Source organism: Salmo salar, chromosome 08 (assembly GCF_965601325.2).
Source record: "Salmo salar chromosome 08, fSalSal1, whole genome shotgun sequence".
In the NCBI taxonomy this organism is placed as follows: Eukaryota; Metazoa; Chordata; class Actinopteri; order Salmoniformes; family Salmonidae; genus Salmo; species Salmo salar.
Window position 1 is genome coordinate 3,077,501 of NC_138298.1, and position 15,000 is coordinate 3,092,500.

General features: G+C 42.6%; 29 non-coding genes and 8 pseudogenes across 29 annotated transcripts; all 37 read right to left on the reverse strand.

The window, feature by feature from the left end:
* Positions 1-64: 64 nt before the first annotated feature.
* LOC145851376 (5S ribosomal RNA) lies at positions 65-183 on the reverse strand. Its single transcript, XR_014373227.1, has one exon. It is a non-coding gene; the product is annotated as a 5S ribosomal RNA (ribosomal RNA).
* A 409-nt stretch (positions 184-592) lies between these two features.
* On the reverse strand, positions 593-711 carry LOC145850817 (5S ribosomal RNA). Its single transcript, XR_014372665.1, has one exon. It is a non-coding gene; the product is annotated as a 5S ribosomal RNA (ribosomal RNA).
* A 139-nt stretch (positions 712-850) lies between these two features.
* On the reverse strand, positions 851-969 carry LOC145852736 (uncharacterized; annotated as a pseudogene).
* Positions 970-1,378: 409 nt separating this feature from the next.
* On the reverse strand, positions 1,379-1,497 carry LOC145855813 (5S ribosomal RNA). Its single transcript, XR_014376701.1, has one exon. It is a non-coding gene; the product is annotated as a 5S ribosomal RNA (ribosomal RNA).
* Positions 1,498-1,906: 409 nt separating this feature from the next.
* Positions 1,907-2,025, reverse strand: LOC145883228 (5S ribosomal RNA). Its single transcript, XR_014394802.1, has one exon. It is a non-coding gene; the product is annotated as a 5S ribosomal RNA (ribosomal RNA).
* A 139-nt stretch (positions 2,026-2,164) lies between these two features.
* LOC145853107 (uncharacterized) lies at positions 2,165-2,283 on the reverse strand (annotated as a pseudogene).
* A 409-nt stretch (positions 2,284-2,692) lies between these two features.
* LOC145855814 (5S ribosomal RNA) lies at positions 2,693-2,811 on the reverse strand. The gene has a single exon (XR_014376702.1). It is a non-coding gene; the product is annotated as a 5S ribosomal RNA (ribosomal RNA).
* Positions 2,812-3,220: 409 nt separating this feature from the next.
* On the reverse strand, positions 3,221-3,339 carry LOC145883229 (5S ribosomal RNA). The gene has a single exon (XR_014394803.1). It is a non-coding gene; the product is annotated as a 5S ribosomal RNA (ribosomal RNA).
* A 139-nt stretch (positions 3,340-3,478) lies between these two features.
* LOC145885242 (5S ribosomal RNA) lies at positions 3,479-3,597 on the reverse strand. Its single transcript, XR_014396823.1, has one exon. It is a non-coding gene; the product is annotated as a 5S ribosomal RNA (ribosomal RNA).
* Positions 3,598-4,006: 409 nt separating this feature from the next.
* Positions 4,007-4,115, reverse strand: LOC145853296 (uncharacterized; annotated as a pseudogene).
* A 409-nt stretch (positions 4,116-4,524) lies between these two features.
* Positions 4,525-4,643, reverse strand: LOC145850818 (5S ribosomal RNA). The gene has a single exon (XR_014372666.1). It is a non-coding gene; the product is annotated as a 5S ribosomal RNA (ribosomal RNA).
* A 139-nt stretch (positions 4,644-4,782) lies between these two features.
* LOC145852737 (uncharacterized) lies at positions 4,783-4,901 on the reverse strand (annotated as a pseudogene).
* A 409-nt stretch (positions 4,902-5,310) lies between these two features.
* Positions 5,311-5,429, reverse strand: LOC145855815 (5S ribosomal RNA). Its single transcript, XR_014376703.1, has one exon. It is a non-coding gene; the product is annotated as a 5S ribosomal RNA (ribosomal RNA).
* Positions 5,430-5,568: 139 nt separating this feature from the next.
* LOC145855816 (5S ribosomal RNA) lies at positions 5,569-5,687 on the reverse strand. Its single transcript, XR_014376704.1, has one exon. It is a non-coding gene; the product is annotated as a 5S ribosomal RNA (ribosomal RNA).
* Positions 5,688-6,096: 409 nt separating this feature from the next.
* On the reverse strand, positions 6,097-6,215 carry LOC145884866 (5S ribosomal RNA). The gene has a single exon (XR_014396446.1). It is a non-coding gene; the product is annotated as a 5S ribosomal RNA (ribosomal RNA).
* A 139-nt stretch (positions 6,216-6,354) lies between these two features.
* On the reverse strand, positions 6,355-6,463 carry LOC145853443 (uncharacterized; annotated as a pseudogene).
* A 409-nt stretch (positions 6,464-6,872) lies between these two features.
* On the reverse strand, positions 6,873-6,991 carry LOC145855817 (5S ribosomal RNA). The gene has a single exon (XR_014376705.1). It is a non-coding gene; the product is annotated as a 5S ribosomal RNA (ribosomal RNA).
* A 139-nt stretch (positions 6,992-7,130) lies between these two features.
* On the reverse strand, positions 7,131-7,249 carry LOC145855818 (5S ribosomal RNA). The gene has a single exon (XR_014376706.1). It is a non-coding gene; the product is annotated as a 5S ribosomal RNA (ribosomal RNA).
* Positions 7,250-7,658: 409 nt separating this feature from the next.
* On the reverse strand, positions 7,659-7,777 carry LOC145855819 (5S ribosomal RNA). The gene has a single exon (XR_014376707.1). It is a non-coding gene; the product is annotated as a 5S ribosomal RNA (ribosomal RNA).
* Positions 7,778-8,186: 409 nt separating this feature from the next.
* Positions 8,187-8,305, reverse strand: LOC145884915 (5S ribosomal RNA). Its single transcript, XR_014396495.1, has one exon. It is a non-coding gene; the product is annotated as a 5S ribosomal RNA (ribosomal RNA).
* A 139-nt stretch (positions 8,306-8,444) lies between these two features.
* Positions 8,445-8,563, reverse strand: LOC145855821 (5S ribosomal RNA). The gene has a single exon (XR_014376709.1). It is a non-coding gene; the product is annotated as a 5S ribosomal RNA (ribosomal RNA).
* A 409-nt stretch (positions 8,564-8,972) lies between these two features.
* On the reverse strand, positions 8,973-9,091 carry LOC145884916 (5S ribosomal RNA). Its single transcript, XR_014396496.1, has one exon. It is a non-coding gene; the product is annotated as a 5S ribosomal RNA (ribosomal RNA).
* A 139-nt stretch (positions 9,092-9,230) lies between these two features.
* On the reverse strand, positions 9,231-9,349 carry LOC145886156 (5S ribosomal RNA). Its single transcript, XR_014397740.1, has one exon. It is a non-coding gene; the product is annotated as a 5S ribosomal RNA (ribosomal RNA).
* Positions 9,350-9,758: 409 nt separating this feature from the next.
* LOC145884063 (5S ribosomal RNA) lies at positions 9,759-9,877 on the reverse strand. Its single transcript, XR_014395642.1, has one exon. It is a non-coding gene; the product is annotated as a 5S ribosomal RNA (ribosomal RNA).
* A 139-nt stretch (positions 9,878-10,016) lies between these two features.
* LOC145852738 (uncharacterized) lies at positions 10,017-10,135 on the reverse strand (annotated as a pseudogene).
* A 409-nt stretch (positions 10,136-10,544) lies between these two features.
* Positions 10,545-10,663, reverse strand: LOC145855822 (5S ribosomal RNA). The gene has a single exon (XR_014376710.1). It is a non-coding gene; the product is annotated as a 5S ribosomal RNA (ribosomal RNA).
* Positions 10,664-10,802: 139 nt separating this feature from the next.
* Positions 10,803-10,921, reverse strand: LOC145855823 (5S ribosomal RNA). The gene has a single exon (XR_014376711.1). It is a non-coding gene; the product is annotated as a 5S ribosomal RNA (ribosomal RNA).
* A 409-nt stretch (positions 10,922-11,330) lies between these two features.
* Positions 11,331-11,449, reverse strand: LOC145884868 (5S ribosomal RNA). Its single transcript, XR_014396448.1, has one exon. It is a non-coding gene; the product is annotated as a 5S ribosomal RNA (ribosomal RNA).
* Positions 11,450-11,588: 139 nt separating this feature from the next.
* Positions 11,589-11,707, reverse strand: LOC145886157 (5S ribosomal RNA). The gene has a single exon (XR_014397741.1). It is a non-coding gene; the product is annotated as a 5S ribosomal RNA (ribosomal RNA).
* Positions 11,708-12,116: 409 nt separating this feature from the next.
* LOC145884064 (5S ribosomal RNA) lies at positions 12,117-12,235 on the reverse strand. Its single transcript, XR_014395643.1, has one exon. It is a non-coding gene; the product is annotated as a 5S ribosomal RNA (ribosomal RNA).
* A 139-nt stretch (positions 12,236-12,374) lies between these two features.
* LOC145852739 (uncharacterized) lies at positions 12,375-12,493 on the reverse strand (annotated as a pseudogene).
* Positions 12,494-12,902: 409 nt separating this feature from the next.
* LOC145855824 (5S ribosomal RNA) lies at positions 12,903-13,021 on the reverse strand. The gene has a single exon (XR_014376712.1). It is a non-coding gene; the product is annotated as a 5S ribosomal RNA (ribosomal RNA).
* Positions 13,022-13,160: 139 nt separating this feature from the next.
* Positions 13,161-13,279, reverse strand: LOC145855825 (5S ribosomal RNA). The gene has a single exon (XR_014376713.1). It is a non-coding gene; the product is annotated as a 5S ribosomal RNA (ribosomal RNA).
* Positions 13,280-13,688: 409 nt separating this feature from the next.
* Positions 13,689-13,807, reverse strand: LOC145884869 (5S ribosomal RNA). The gene has a single exon (XR_014396449.1). It is a non-coding gene; the product is annotated as a 5S ribosomal RNA (ribosomal RNA).
* A 139-nt stretch (positions 13,808-13,946) lies between these two features.
* On the reverse strand, positions 13,947-14,055 carry LOC145853444 (uncharacterized; annotated as a pseudogene).
* A 409-nt stretch (positions 14,056-14,464) lies between these two features.
* On the reverse strand, positions 14,465-14,583 carry LOC145855826 (5S ribosomal RNA). The gene has a single exon (XR_014376714.1). It is a non-coding gene; the product is annotated as a 5S ribosomal RNA (ribosomal RNA).
* Positions 14,584-14,722: 139 nt separating this feature from the next.
* Positions 14,723-14,841, reverse strand: LOC145855827 (5S ribosomal RNA). The gene has a single exon (XR_014376715.1). It is a non-coding gene; the product is annotated as a 5S ribosomal RNA (ribosomal RNA).
* Between the last annotated feature and the right edge of the window lie 159 nt (positions 14,842-15,000).

Genomic DNA, 15,000 nt, shown 5'->3' on the forward strand with positions numbered 1-15,000 from the left:
AAATGCTTACTACAAGGCAGTGTTGCTGATGAAATAGTGCAAGAGCACACCCTCGTGGACAAAATGCTTACAGCACCTGGTATTCCCAGGCGGTCTCCCATCCAAGTACTAACCAGGCCCGACCCTGCTTAGCTTCCGAGATCAGCCGAGATCGTGCGTACCCAGGCTGGTATGGCCGTAAGCGAGAAAAAATCTCTTGCTACAACATATATAGTCAAAGTGAGTGTGATAAACAGACATTGCATTTCCACCAATTAGATAAGCAGCTTGAACTTTGTGTCACTGAAAAAGTAGAAGAAATTACAAACACTCTTCCCATGACTTTTTAGCACAGGTAGTTGGATAAAATACAAACTTTATTTCCTTTCATCAATTGAACAGGGCAAAGGAGCACAAAGCACACACAAGCTGCATTCAGCAACAATATTCTTGTTTGTCTTATAAATACAAGGCAGATGCTAATTGAAAACACAAGGAAAATTGATCCTATTAAAAAGGCAGGAAGCTGCATTTAGTCAATTCATCATTAAATGCTTACTACAAGGCAGTGTTGCTGATGAAATAGTGCAAGAGCACACCCTCGTGGACAAAATGCTTACAGCACCTGGTATTCCCAGGCGGTCTACCATCCAAGTACTGACCAGGCCCGACCCTGCTTAGCTTCCGAGATCAGACGAGATCGGGAGTACCCAGGCTGATATGGCCGTAAGCGAGAAACAATCTCTTGCTACAACATATATAGTCAAAGTGAGTCTGATAAAACAGACATTTAGTCAATTCATCATTAAATGCTTACTACAAGGCAGTGTTGCTGATGAAATAGTGCAAGAGCACACCCTCGTGGACAAAATGCTTACAGCACCTGGTATTCCCAGGCGGTCTCCCATCCAAGTACTAACCAGGCCCGACCCTGCTTAGCTTCCGAGAGCAGCCGAGATCGTGCGTACCCAGGCTGGTATGGCCGTAAGCAAGAAAAAATCTCTTGCTACAACATATATAGTCAAAGTGAGTGTGATAAACAGACATTGCATTTCCACCAATTAGATAAGCAGCTTGAACTTTGTGTCACTGAAAAAGTAGAAGAAATTACAAACACTCTTCCCATCACTTTTTAGCACAGGTAGTTGGATAAAATACAAACTTTATTTCCTTTCATCATTTGAACAGGGCAAAGGAGCACAAAGCACACACAAGCTGCATTCAGCAACAATATTCTTGTTTGTCTTATAAATACAAGGCAGATGCTAATTGAAAACACAAGGAAATTTGATCCTATTAAAAAGGCAGGAAGCTGCATTTAGTCAATTCATCATTAAATGCTTACTACAAGGCAGTGTTGCTGATGAAATAGTGCAGGGGCACACCCTCGTGGACAAAATGCTTACAGCACCTGGTATTCCCAGGCGGTCTCCCATCCAAGTACTAACCAGGCCCGACCCTGCTTAGCTTCCGAGATCAGACGAGATCGGGCGTACCCAGGCTGGTATGGCCGTAAGCGAGAAACAATCTCTTGCTACAACATATATAGTCAAAGTGAGTGTGATAAACAGACATTGCATTTTCACCAATTAGATAAGCAGCTTGAACTTTGTGTCACTGAAAAAGTAGAAGAAATTACAAACACTGTTCCCATCACTTTTTAGCACAGGTAATTGGATAAAATACAAACTTTATTTCCATTCATCATTTGAACAGGGCAAAGGAGCACAAAGCACACACAAGCTGCATTCAGCAACAATATTCTTGTTTGTCTTATAAATACAAGGCAGATGCTAATTGAAAACACAAGGAAATTTGATCCTATTAAAAAGGCAGGAAGCTGCATTTAGTCAATTCATCATTAAATGCTTACTACAAGGCAGTGTTGCTGATGAAATAGTGCAAGAGCACACCCTCGTGGACAAAATGCTTACAGCACCTGGTATTCCCAGGCGGTCTCCCATCCAAGTACTAACCAGGCCCGACCCTGCTTAGCTTCCGAGATCAGACGAGATCGGGCGTACCCAGGCTGATATGGCCGTAAGCGAGAAACAATCTCTTGCTACAACATATATAGTCAAAGTGAGTCTGATAAAACAGACATTTAGTGAATTCATCATTAAATGCTTACTACAAGGCAGTGTTGCTGATGAAATAGTGCAAGAGCACACCCTCGTGGACAAAATGCTTACAGCACCTGGTATTCCCAGGCGGTCTACCATCCAAGTACTAACCAGGCCCGACCCTGCTTAGCTTCCGAGAGCAGCCGAGATCGTGCGTACCCAGGCTGGTATGGCCGTAAGCAAGAAAAAATCTCTTGCTACAACATATATAGTCAAAGTGAGTGTGATAAACAGACATTGCATTTCCACCAATTAGATAAGCAGCTTGAACTTTGTGTCACTGAAAAAGTAGAAGAAATTACAAACACTCTTCCCATCACTTTTTAGCACAGGTAGTTGGATAAAATACAAACTTTATTTCCTTTCATCATTTGAACAGGGCAAAGGAGCACAAAGCACACACAAGCTGCATTCAGCAACAATATTCTTGTTTGTCTTATAAATACAAGGCAGATGCTAATTGAAAACACAAGGAAATTTGATCCTATTAAAAAGGCAGGAAGCTGCATTTAGTCAATTCATCATTAAATGCTTACTACAAGGCAGTGTTGCTGATGAAATAGTGCAGGGGCACACCCTCGTGGACAAAATGCTTACAGCACCTGGTATTCCCAGGCGGTCTCCCATCCAAGTACTAACCAGGCCCGACCCTGCTTAGCTTCCGAGATCAGACGAGATCGGGCGTACCCAGGCTGGTATGGCCGTAAGCGAGAAACAATCTCTTGCTACAACATATATAGTCAAAGTGAGTGTGATAAACAGACATTGCATTTTCACCAATTAGATAAGCAGCTTGAACTTTGTGTCACTGAAAAAGTAGAAGAAATTACAAACACTGTTCCCATCACTTTTTAGCACAGGTAATTGGATAAAATACAAACTTTATTTCCATTCATCATTTGAACAGGGCAAAGGAGCACAAAGCACACACAAGCTGCATTCAGCAACAATATTCTTGTTTGTCTTATAAATACAAGGCAGATGCTAATTGAAAACACAAGGAAATTTGATCCTATTAAAAAGGCAGGAAGCTGCATTTAGTCAATTCATCATTAAATGCTTACTACAAGGCAGTGTTGCTGATGAAATAGTGCAGGGGCACACCCTCGTGGACAAAATGCTTACAGCACCTGGTATTCCCAGGCGGTCTCCCATCCAAGTACTAACCAGGCCCGACCCTGCTTAGCTTCCGAGATCAGACGAGATCGGGCGTACCCAGGCTGATATGGCCGTAAGCGAGAAACAATCTCTTGCTACAACATATATAGTCAAAGTGAGTCTGATAAAACAGACATTTAGTGAATTCATCATTAAATGCTTACTACAAGGCAGTGTTGCTGATGAAATAGTGCAAGAGCACACCCTCGTGGACAAAATGCTTACAGCACCTGGTATTCCCAGGCGGTCTCCCATCCAAGTACTAACCAGGCCCGACCCTGCTTAGCTTCCGAGATCAGACGAGATCGTGCGTACCCAGGCTGGTATGGCCGTAAGCGAGAAAAAATCTCTTGCTACAACATATATAGTCAAAGTGAGTGTGATAAACAGACATTGCATTTCCACCAATTAGATAAGCAGCTTGAACTTTGTGTCACTGAAAAAGTAGAAGAAATTACAAACACTCTTCCCATGACTTTTTAGCACAGGTAGTTGGATAAAATACAAACTTTATTTCCTTTCATCAATTGAACAGGGCAAAGGAGCACAAAGCACACACAAGCTGCATTCAGCAACAATATTCTTGTTTGTCTTATAAATACAAGGCAGATGCTAATTGAAAACACAAGGAAAATTGATCCTATTAAAAAGGCAGGAAGCTGCATTTAGTCAATTCATCATTAAATGCTTACTACAAGGCAGTGTTGCTGATGAAATAGTGCAAGAGCACACCCTCGTGGACAAAATGCTTACAGCACCTGGTATTCCCAGGCGGTCTCCCATCCAAGTACTAACCAGGCCCGACCCTGCTTAGCTTCCGAGATCAGGAGTACCCAGGCTGGTATGGCCGTAAGCTAGAAACAATCTCTTGCTACAACATATATAGTCAAAGTGAGTGTGATAAACAGACATTGCATTTTCACCAATTAGATAAGCAGCTTGAACTTTGTGTCACTGAAAAAGTAGAAGAAATTACAAACACTGTTCCCATCACTTTTTAGCACAGGTAGTTGGATAAAATACAAACTTTTTTTCCTTTCATCATTTGAACAGGGGAAAGGAGCACAAAGCACACACAAGCTGCATTCAGCAACAATATTCTTGTTTGTCTTATAAATACAAGGCAGATGCTAATTGAAAACACAAGGAAATTTGATCCTATTAAAAAGGCAGGAAGCTGCATTTAGTCAATTCATCATTAAATGCTTACTACAAGGCAGTGTTGCTGATGAAATAGTGCAAGAGCACACCCTCGTGGACAAAATGCTTACAGCACCTGGTATTCCCAGGCGGTCTACCATCCAAGTACTGACCAGGCCCGACCCTGCTTAGCTTCCGAGATCAGACGAGATCGGGAGTACCCAGGCTGATATGGCCGTAAGCGAGAAACAATCTCTTGCTACAACATATATAGTCAAAGTGAGTCTGATAAAACAGACATTTAGTCAATTCATCATTAAATGCTTACTACAAGGCAGTGTTGCTGATGAAATAGTGCAAGAGCACACCCTCGTGGACAAAATGCTTACAGCACCTGGTATTCCCAGGCGGTCTCCCATCCAAGTACTAACCAGGCCCGACCCTGCTTAGCTTCCGAGAGCAGCCGAGATCGTGCGTACCCAGGCTGGTATGGCCGTAAGCAAGAAAAAATCTCTTGCTACAACATATATAGTCAAAGTGAGTGTGATAAACAGACATTGCATTTCCACCAATTAGATAAGCAGCTTGAACTTTGTGTCACTGAAAAAGTAGAAGAAATTACAAACACTCTTCCCATCACTTTTTAGCACAGGTAGTTGGATAAAATACAAACTTTATTTCCTTTCATCATTTGAACAGGGCAAAGGAGCACAAAGCACACACAAGCTGCATTCAGCAACAATATTCTTGTTTGTCTTATAAATACAAGGCAGATGCTAATTGAAAACACAAGGAAATTTGATCCTATTAAAAAGGCAGGAAGCTGCATTTAGTCAATTCATCATTAAATGCTTACTACAAGGCAGTGTTGCTGATGAAATAGTGCAGGGGCACACCCTCGTGGACAAAATGCTTACAGCACCTGGTATTCCCAGGCGGTCTCCCATCCAAGTACTAACCAGGCCCGACCCTGCTTAGCTTCCGAGATCAGACGAGATCGGGCGTACCCAGGCTGGTATGGCCGTAAGCGAGAAACAATCTCTTGCTACAACATATATAGTCAAAGTGAGTCTGATAAAACAGACATTTAGTCAATTCATCATTAAATGCTTAATACAAGGCAGTGTTGCTGATGAAATAGTGCAAGAGCACACCCTCGTGGACAAAATGCTTACAGCACCTGGTATTCCCAGGCGGTCTCCCATCCAAGTACTAACCAGGCCCGACCCTGCTTAGCTTCCGAGATCAGACGAGATCGGGCGTACCCAGGCTGGTATGGCCGTAAGCGAGAAACAATCTCTTGCTACAACATATATAGTCAAAGTGAGTGTGATAAACAGACATTGCATTTTCACCAATTAGATAAGCAGCTTGAACTTTGTGTCACTGAAAAAGTAGAAGAAATTACAAACACTGTTCCCATCACTTTTTAGCACAGGTAGTTGGATAAAATACAAACTTTATTTCCTTTCATCATTTGAACAGGGCAAAGGAGCACAAAGCACACACAAGCTGCATTCAGCAACAATATTCTTGTTTGTCTTATAAATACAAGGCAGATGCTAATTGAAAACACAAGGAAATTTGATCCTATTAAAAAGGCAGGAAGCTGCATTTAGTCAATTCATCATTAAATGCTTACTACAAGGCAGTGTTGCTGATGAAATAGTGCAGGGGCACACCCTCGTGGACAAAATGCTTACAGCACCTGGTATTCCCAGGCGGTCTCCCATCCAAGTACTAACCAGGACCGACCCTGCTTAGCTTCCGAGATCAGACGAGATCGGGCGTACCCAGGCTGGTATGGCCGTAAGCGAGAAACAATCTCTTGCTACAACATATATAGTCAAAGTGAGTCTGATAAAACAGACATTTAGTCAATTCATCATTAAATGCTTAATACAAGGCAGTGTTGCTGATGAAATAGTGCAAGAGCACACCCTCGTGGACAAAATGCTTACAGCACCTGGTATTCCCAGGCGGTCTCCCATCCAAGTACTAACCAGGCCCGACCCTGCTTAGCTTCCGAGATCAGACGTACCCAGGCTGGTATGGCCGTAAGCGAGAAACAATCTTTTGCTACAACATATATAGTCAAAGTGAGTGTGATAAACAGACATTGCATTTTCACCAATTAGATAAGCAGCTTGAACTTTGTGTCACTGAAAAAGTAGAAGAAATTACAAACACTGTTCCCATCACTTTTTAGCACAGGTAGTTGGATAAAATACAAACTTTATTTCCTTTCATCATTTGAACAGGGCAAAGGAGCACAAAGCACACACAAGCTGCATTCAGCAACAATATTCTTGTTTGTCTTATAAATACAAGGCAGATGCTAATTGAAAACACAAGGAAATTTGATCCTATTAAAAAGGCAGGAAGCTGCATTTAGTCAATTCATCATTAAATGCTTACTACAAGGCAGTGTTGCTGATGAAATAGTGCAGGGGCACACCCTCGTGGACAAAATGCTTACAGCACCTGGTATTCCCAGGCGGTCTCCCATCCAAGTACTAACCAGGCCCGACCCTGCTTAGCTTCCGAGATCAGACGAGATCGGGCGTACCCAGGCTGGTATGGCCGTAAGCGAGAAACAATCTCTTGCTACAACATATATAGTCAAAGTGAGTCTGATAAAACAGACATTTAGTCAATTCATCATTAAATGCTTAATACAAGGCAGTGTTGCTGATGAAATAGTGCAAGAGCACACCCTCGTGGACAAAATGCTTACAGCACCTGGTATTCCCAGGCGGTCTCCCATCCAAGTACTAACCAGGCCCGACCCTGCTTAGCTTCCGAGATCAGACGAGATCGGGCGTACCCAGGCTGGTATGGCCGTAAGCGAGAAACAATCTCTTGCTACAACATATATAGTCAAAGTGAGTGTGATAAACAGACATTGCATTTTCACCAATTAGATAAGCAGCTTGAACTTTGTGTCACTGAAAAAGTAGAAGAAATTACAAACACTGTTCCCATCACTTTTTACCACAGGTAGTTGGATAAAATACAAACTTTATTTCCTTTCATCATTTGAACAGGGCAAAGGAGCACAAAGCACACACAAGCTGCATTCAGCAACAATATTCTTGTTTGTCTTATAAATACAAGGCAGATGCTAATTGAAAACACAAGGAAATTTGATCCTATTAAAAAGGCAGGAAGCTGCATTTAGTCAATTCATCATTAAATGCTTACTACAAGGCAGTGTTGCTGATGAAATAGTGCAGGGGCACACCCTCGTGGACAAAATGCTTACAGCACCTGGTATTCCCAGGCGGTCTCCCATCCAAGTACTAACCAGGCCCGACCCTGCTTAGCTTCCGAGATCAGACGAGATCGGGCGTACCCAGGCTGGTATGGCCGTAAGCGAGAAACAATCTCTTGCTACAACATATATAGTCAAAGTGAGTGTGATAAACAGACATTGCATTTTCACCAATTAGATAAGCAGCTTGAACTTTGTGTCACTGAAAAAGTAGAAGAAATTACAAACACTGTTCCCATCACTTTTTAGCACAGGTAGTTGGATAAAATACAAACTTTATTTCCTTTCATCATTTGAACAGGGCAAAGGAGCACAAAGCACACACAAGCTGCATTCAGCAACAATATTCTTGTTTGTCTTATAAATACAAGGCAGATGCTAATTGAAAACACAAGGAAATTTGATCCTATTAAAAAGGCAGGAAGCTGCATTTAGTCAATTCATCATTAAATGCTTACTACAAGGCAGTGTTGCTGATGAAATAGTGCAGGGGCACACCCTCGTGGACAAAATGCTTACAGCACCTGGTATTCCCAGGCGGTCTCCCATCCAAGTACTAACCAGGCCCGACCATGCTTAGCTTCCGAGATCAGACGAGATCGGGCGTACCCAGGCTGGTATGGCCGTAAGCGAGAAACAATCTCTTGCTACAACATATATAGTCAAAGTGAGTCTGATAAAACAGACATTTAGTCAATTCATCATTAAATGCTTAATACAAGGCAGTGTTGCTGATGAAATAGTGCAAGAGCACACCCTCGTGGACAAAATGCTTACAGCACCTGGTATTCCCAGGCGGTCTCCCATCCAAGTACTAACCAGGCCCGACCCTGCTTAGCTTCCGAGATCAGACGAGATCGGGCGTACCCAGGCTGGTATGGCCGTAAGCGAGAAACAATCTCTTGCTACAACATATATAGTCAAAGTGAGTGTGATAAACAGACATTGCATTTTCACCAATTAGATAAGCAGCTTGAACTTTGTGTCACTGAAAAAGTAGAAGAAATTACAAACACTGTTCCCATCACTTTTTAGCACAGGTAGTTGGATAAAATACAAACTTTATTTCCTTTCATCATTTGAACAGGGCAAAGGAGCACAAAGCACACACAAGCTGCATTCAGCAACAATATTCTTGTTTGTCTTATAAATACAAGGCAGATGCTAATTGAAAACACAAGGAAATTTGATCCTATTAAAAAGGCAGGAAGCTGCATTTAGTCAATTCATCATTAAATGCTTACTACAAGGCAGTGTTGCTGATGAAATAGTGCAGGGGCACACCCTCGTGGACAAAATGCTTACAGCACCTGGTATTCCCAGGCGGTCTCCCATCCAAGTACTAACCAGGCCCGACCATGCTTAGCTTCCGAGATCAGACGAGATCGGGCGTACCCAGGCTGGTATGGCCGTAAGCGAGAAACAATCTCTTGCTACAACATATATAGTCAAAGTGAGTCTGATAAAACAGACATTTAGTCAATTCATCATTAAATGCTTAATACAAGGCAGTGTTGCTGATGAAATAGTGCAAGAGCACACCCTCGTGGACAAAATGCTTACAGCACCTGGTATTCCCAGGCGGTCTCCCATCCAAGTACTAACCAGGCCCGACCCTGCTTAGCTTCCGAGATCAGACGAGATTGGGAGTACCCAGGCTGGTATGGCCGTAAGCGAGAAACAACCTCTTGCTACAACATATATAGTCAAAGTGAGTGTGATAAACAGACATTGCATTTTCACCAATTAGATAAGCAGCTTGAACTTTGTGTCACTGAAAAAGTAGAAGAAATTACAAACACTGTTCCCATCACTTTTTAGCACAGGTAGTTGGATAAAATACAAACTTTATTTCCTTTCATCATTTGAACAGGGCAAAGGAGCACAAAGCACACACAAGCTGCATTCAGCAACAATATTCTTGTTTGTCTTATAAATACAAGGCAGATGCTAATTGAAAACACAAGGAAATTTGATCCTATTAAAAAGGCAGGAAGCTGCATTTAGTCAATTCATCATTAAATGCTTACTACAAGGCAGTGTTGCTGATGAAATAGTGCAGGGGCACACCCTCGTGGACAAAATGCTTACAGCACCTGGTATTCCCAGGCGGTCTCCCATCCAAGTACTAACCAGGCCCGACCCTGCTTAGCTTCCGAGATCAGACGAGATCGGGAGTACCCAGGCTGATATGGCCGTAAGCGAGAAACAATCTCTTGCTACAACATATATAGTCAAAGTGAGTCTGATAAAACAGACATTTAGTCAATTCATCATTAAATGCTTACTACAAGGCAGTGTTGCTGATGAAATAGTGCAAGAGCACACCCTCGTGGACAAAATGCTTACAGCACCTGGTATTCCCAGGCGGTCTCCCATCCAAGTACTAACCAGGCCCGACCCTGCTTAGCTTCCGAGAGCAGCCGAGATCGTGCGTACCCAGGCTGGTATGGCCGTAAGCAAGAAAAAATCTCTTGCTACAACATATATAGTCAAAGTGAGTGTGATAAACAGACATTGCATTTCCACCAATTAGATAAGCAGCTTGAACTTTGTGTCACTGAAAAAGTAGAAGAAATTACAAACACTCTTCCCATCACTTTTTAGCACAGGTAGTTGGATAAAATACAAACTTTATTTCCTTTCATCATTTGAACAGGGCAAAGGAGCACAAAGCACACACAAGCTGCATTCAGCAACAATATTCTTGTTTGTCTTATAAATACAAGGCAGATGCTAATTGAAAACACAAGGAAATTTGATCCTATTAAAAAGGCAGGAAGCTGCATTTAGTCAATTCATCATTAAATGCTTACTACAAGGCAGTGTTGCTGATGAAATAGTGCAGGGGCACACCCTCGTGGACAAAATGCTTACAGCACCTGGTATTCCCAGGCGGTCTCCCATCCAAGTACTAACCAGGCCCGACCCTGCTTAGCTTCCGAGATCAGACGAGATCGGGCGTACCCAGGCTGGTATGGCCGTAAGCGAGAAACAATCTCTTGCTACAACATATATAGTCAAAGTGAGTCTGATAAAACAGACATTTAGTCAATTCATCATTAAATGCTTAATACAAGGCAGTGTTGCTGATGAAATAGTGCAAGAGCACACCCTCGTGGACAAAATGCTTACAGCACCTGGTATTCCCAGGCGGTCTCCCATCCAAGTACTAACCAGGCCCGACCCTGCTTAGCTTCCGAGATCAGACGAGATCGGGCGTACCCAGGCTGGTATGGCCGTAAGCGAGAAACAATCTCTTGCTACAACATATATAGTCAAAGTGAGTGTGATAAACAGACATTGCATTTTCACCAATTAGATAAGCAGCTTGAACTTTGTGTCACTGAAAAAGTAGAAGAAATTACAAACACTGTTCCCATCACTTTTTAGCACAGGTAGTTGGATAAAATACAAACTTTATTTCCTTTCATCATTTGAACAGGGCAAAGGAGCACAAAGCACACACAAGCTGCATTCAGCAACAATATTCTTGTTTGTCTTATAAATACAAGGCAGATGCTAATTGAAAACACAAGGAAATTTGATCCTATTAAAAAGGCAGGAAGCTGCATTTAGTCAATTCATCATTAAATGCTTACTACAAGGCAGTGTTGCTGATGAAATAGTGCAGGGGCACACCCTCGTGGACAAAATGCTTACAGCACCTGGTATTCCCAGGCGGTCTCCCATCCAAGTACTAACCAGGACCGACCCTGCTTAGCTTCCGAGATCAGACGAGATCGGGCGTACCCAGGCTGGTATGGCCGTAAGCGAGAAACAATCTCTTGCTACAACATATATAGTCAAAGTGAGTCTGATAAAACAGACATTTAGTCAATTCATCATTAAATGCTTAATACAAGGCAGTGTTGCTGATGAAATAGTGCAAGAGCACACCCTCGTGGACAAAATGCTTACAGCACCTGGTATTCCCAGGCGGTCTCCCATCCAAGTACTAACCAGGCCCGACCCTGCTTAGCTTCCGAGATCAGACGAGATTGGGAGTACCCAGGCTGGTATGGCCGTAAGCGAGAAACAACCTCTTGCTACAACATATATAGTCAAAGTGAGTGTGATAAACAGACATTGCATTTTCACCAATTAGATAAGCAGCTTGAACTTTGTGTCACTGAAAAAGTAGAAGAAATTACAAACACTGTTCCCATCACTTTTTAGCACAGGTAGTTGGATAAAATACAAACTTTATTTCCTTTCATCATTTGAACAGGGCAAAGGAGCACAAAGCACACACAAGCTGCATTCAGCAACAATATTCTTGTTTGTCTTATAAATACAAGGCAGATGCTAATTGAAAACACAAGGAAATTTGATCCTATTAAAAAGGCAGGAAGCTGCATTTAGTCAATTCATCATTAAATGCTTACTACAAGGCAGTGTTGCTGATGAAATAGTGCAGGGGCACACCCTCGTGGACAAAATGCTTACAGCACCTGGTATTCCCAGGCGGTCTCCCATCCAAGTACTAACCAGGCCCGACCCTGCTTAGCTTCCGAGATCAGACGAGATCGGGAGTACCCAGGCTGATATGGCCGTAAGCGAGAAACAATCTCTTGCTACAACATATATAGTCAAAGTGAGTCTGATAAAACAGACATTTAGTCAATTCATCATTAAATGCTTACTACAAGGCAGTGTTGCTGATGAAATAGTGCAAGAGCACACCCTCGTGGACAAAATGCTTACAGCACCTGGTATTCCCAGGCGGTCTCCCATCCAAGTACTAACCAGGCCCGACCCTGCTTAGCTTCCGAGAGCAGCCGAGATCGTGCGTACCCAGGCTGGTATGGCCGTAAGCAAGAAAAAATCTCTTGCTACAACATATATAGTCAAAGTGAGTGTGATAAACAGACATTGCATTTCCACCAATTAGATAAGCAGCTTGAACTTTGTGTCACTGAAAAAGTAGAAGAAATTACAAACACTCTTCCCATCACTTTTTAGCACAGGTAGTTGGATAAAATACAAACTTTATTTCCTTTCATCATTTGAACAGGGCAAAGGAGCACAAAGCACACACAAGCTGCATTCAGCAACAATATTCTTGTTTGTCTTATAAATACAAGGCAGATGCTAATTGAAAACACAAGGAAATTTGATCCTATTAAAAAGGCAGGAAGCTGCATTTAGTCAATTCATCATTAAATGCTTACTACAAGGCAGTGTTGCTGATGAAATAGTGCAGGGGCACACCCTCGTGGACAAAATGCTTACAGCACCTGGTATTCCCAGGCGGTCTCCCATCCAAGTACTAACCAGGCCCGACCCTGCTTAGCTTCCGAGATCAGACGAGATCGGGCGTACCCAGGCTGGTATGGCCGTAAGCGAGAAACAATCTCTTGCTACAACATATATAGTCAAAGTGAGTCTGATAAAACAGACATTTAGTCAATTCATCATTAAATGCTTAATACAAGGCAGTGTTGCTGATGAAATAGTGCAAGAGCACACCCTCGTGGACAAAATGCTTACAGCACCTGGTATTCCCAGGCGGTCTCCCATCCAAGTACTAACCAGGCCCGACCCTGCTTAGCTTCCGAGATCAGACGAGATCGGGCGTACCCAGGCTGGTATGGCCGTAAGCGAGAAACAATCTCTTGCTACAACATATATAGTCAAAGTGAGTGTGATAAACAGACATTGCATTTTCACCAATTAGATAAGCAGCTTGAACTTTGTGTCACTGAAAAAGTAGAAGAAATTACAAACACTGTTCCCATCACTTTTTAGCACAGGTAGTTGGATAAAATACAAACTTTATTTCCTTTCATCATTTGAACAGGGCAAAGGAGCACAAAGCACACACAAGCTGCATTCAGCAACAATATTCTTGTTTGTCTTATAAATACAAGGCAGATGCTAATTGAAAACACAAGGAAATTTGATCCTATTAAAAAGGCAGGAAGCTGCATTTAGTCAATTCATCATTAAATGCTTACTACAAGGCAGTGTTGCTGATGAAATAGTGCAGGGGCACACCCTCGTGGACAAAATGCTTACAGCACCTGGTATTCCCAGGCGGTCTCCCATCCAAGTACTAACCAGGACCGACCCTGCTTAGCTTCCGAGATCAGACGAGATCGGGCGTACCCAGGCTGGTATGGCCGTAAGCGAGAAACAATCTCTTGCTACAACATATATAGTCAAAGTGAGTCTGATAAAACAGACATTTAGTCAATTCATCATTAAATGCTTAATACAAGGCAGTGTTGCTGATGAAATAGTGCAAGAGCACACCCTCGTGGACAAAATGCTTACAGCACCTGGTATTCCCAGGCGGTCTCCCATCCAAGTACTAACCAGGCCCGACCCTGCTTAGCTTCCGAGATCAGACGTACCCAGGCTGGTATGGCCGTAAGCGAGAAACAATCTCTTGCTACAACATATATAGTCAAAGTGAGTGTGATAAACAGACATTGCATTTTCACCAATTAGATAAGCAGCTTGAACTTTGTGTCACTGAAAAAGTAGAAGAAATTACAAACACTGTTCCCATCACTTTTTAGCACAGGTAGTTGGATAAAATACAAACTTTATTTCCTTTCATCATTTGAACAGGGCAAAGGAGCACAAAGCACACACAAGCTGCATTCAGCAACAATATTCTTGTTTGTCTTATAAATACAAGGCAGATGCTAATTGAAAACACAAGGAAATTTGATCCTATTAAAAAGGCAGGAAGCTGCATTTAGTCAATTCATCATTAAATGCTTACTACAAGGCAGTGTTGCTGATGAAATAGTGCAGGGGCACACCCTCGTGGACAAAATGCTTACAGCACCTGGTATTCCCAGGCGGTCTCCCATCCAAGTACTAACCAGGCCCGACCCTGCTTAGCTTCCGAGATCAGACGAGATCGGGCGTACCCAGGCTGGTATGGCCGTAAGCGAGAAACAATCTCTTGCTACAACATATATAGTCAAAGTGAGTCTGATAAAACAGACATTTAGTCAATTCATCATTAAATGCTTAATACAAGGCAGTGTTGCTGATGAAATAGTGCAAGAGCACACCCTCGTGGACAAAATGCTTACAGCACCTGGTATTCCCAGGCGGTCTCCCATCCAAGTACTAACCAGGCCCGACCCTGCTTAGCTTCCGAGATCAGACGAGATCGGGCGTACCCAGGCTGGTATGGCCGTAAGCGAGAAACAATCTCTTGCTACAACATATATAGTCAAAGTGAGTGTGATAAACAGACATTGCATTTTCACCAATTAGATAAGCAGCTTGAACTTTGTGTCACTGAAAAAGTAGAAGAAATTACAAACACTGTTCCCATCACTTTTTACCACAGGTAGTTGG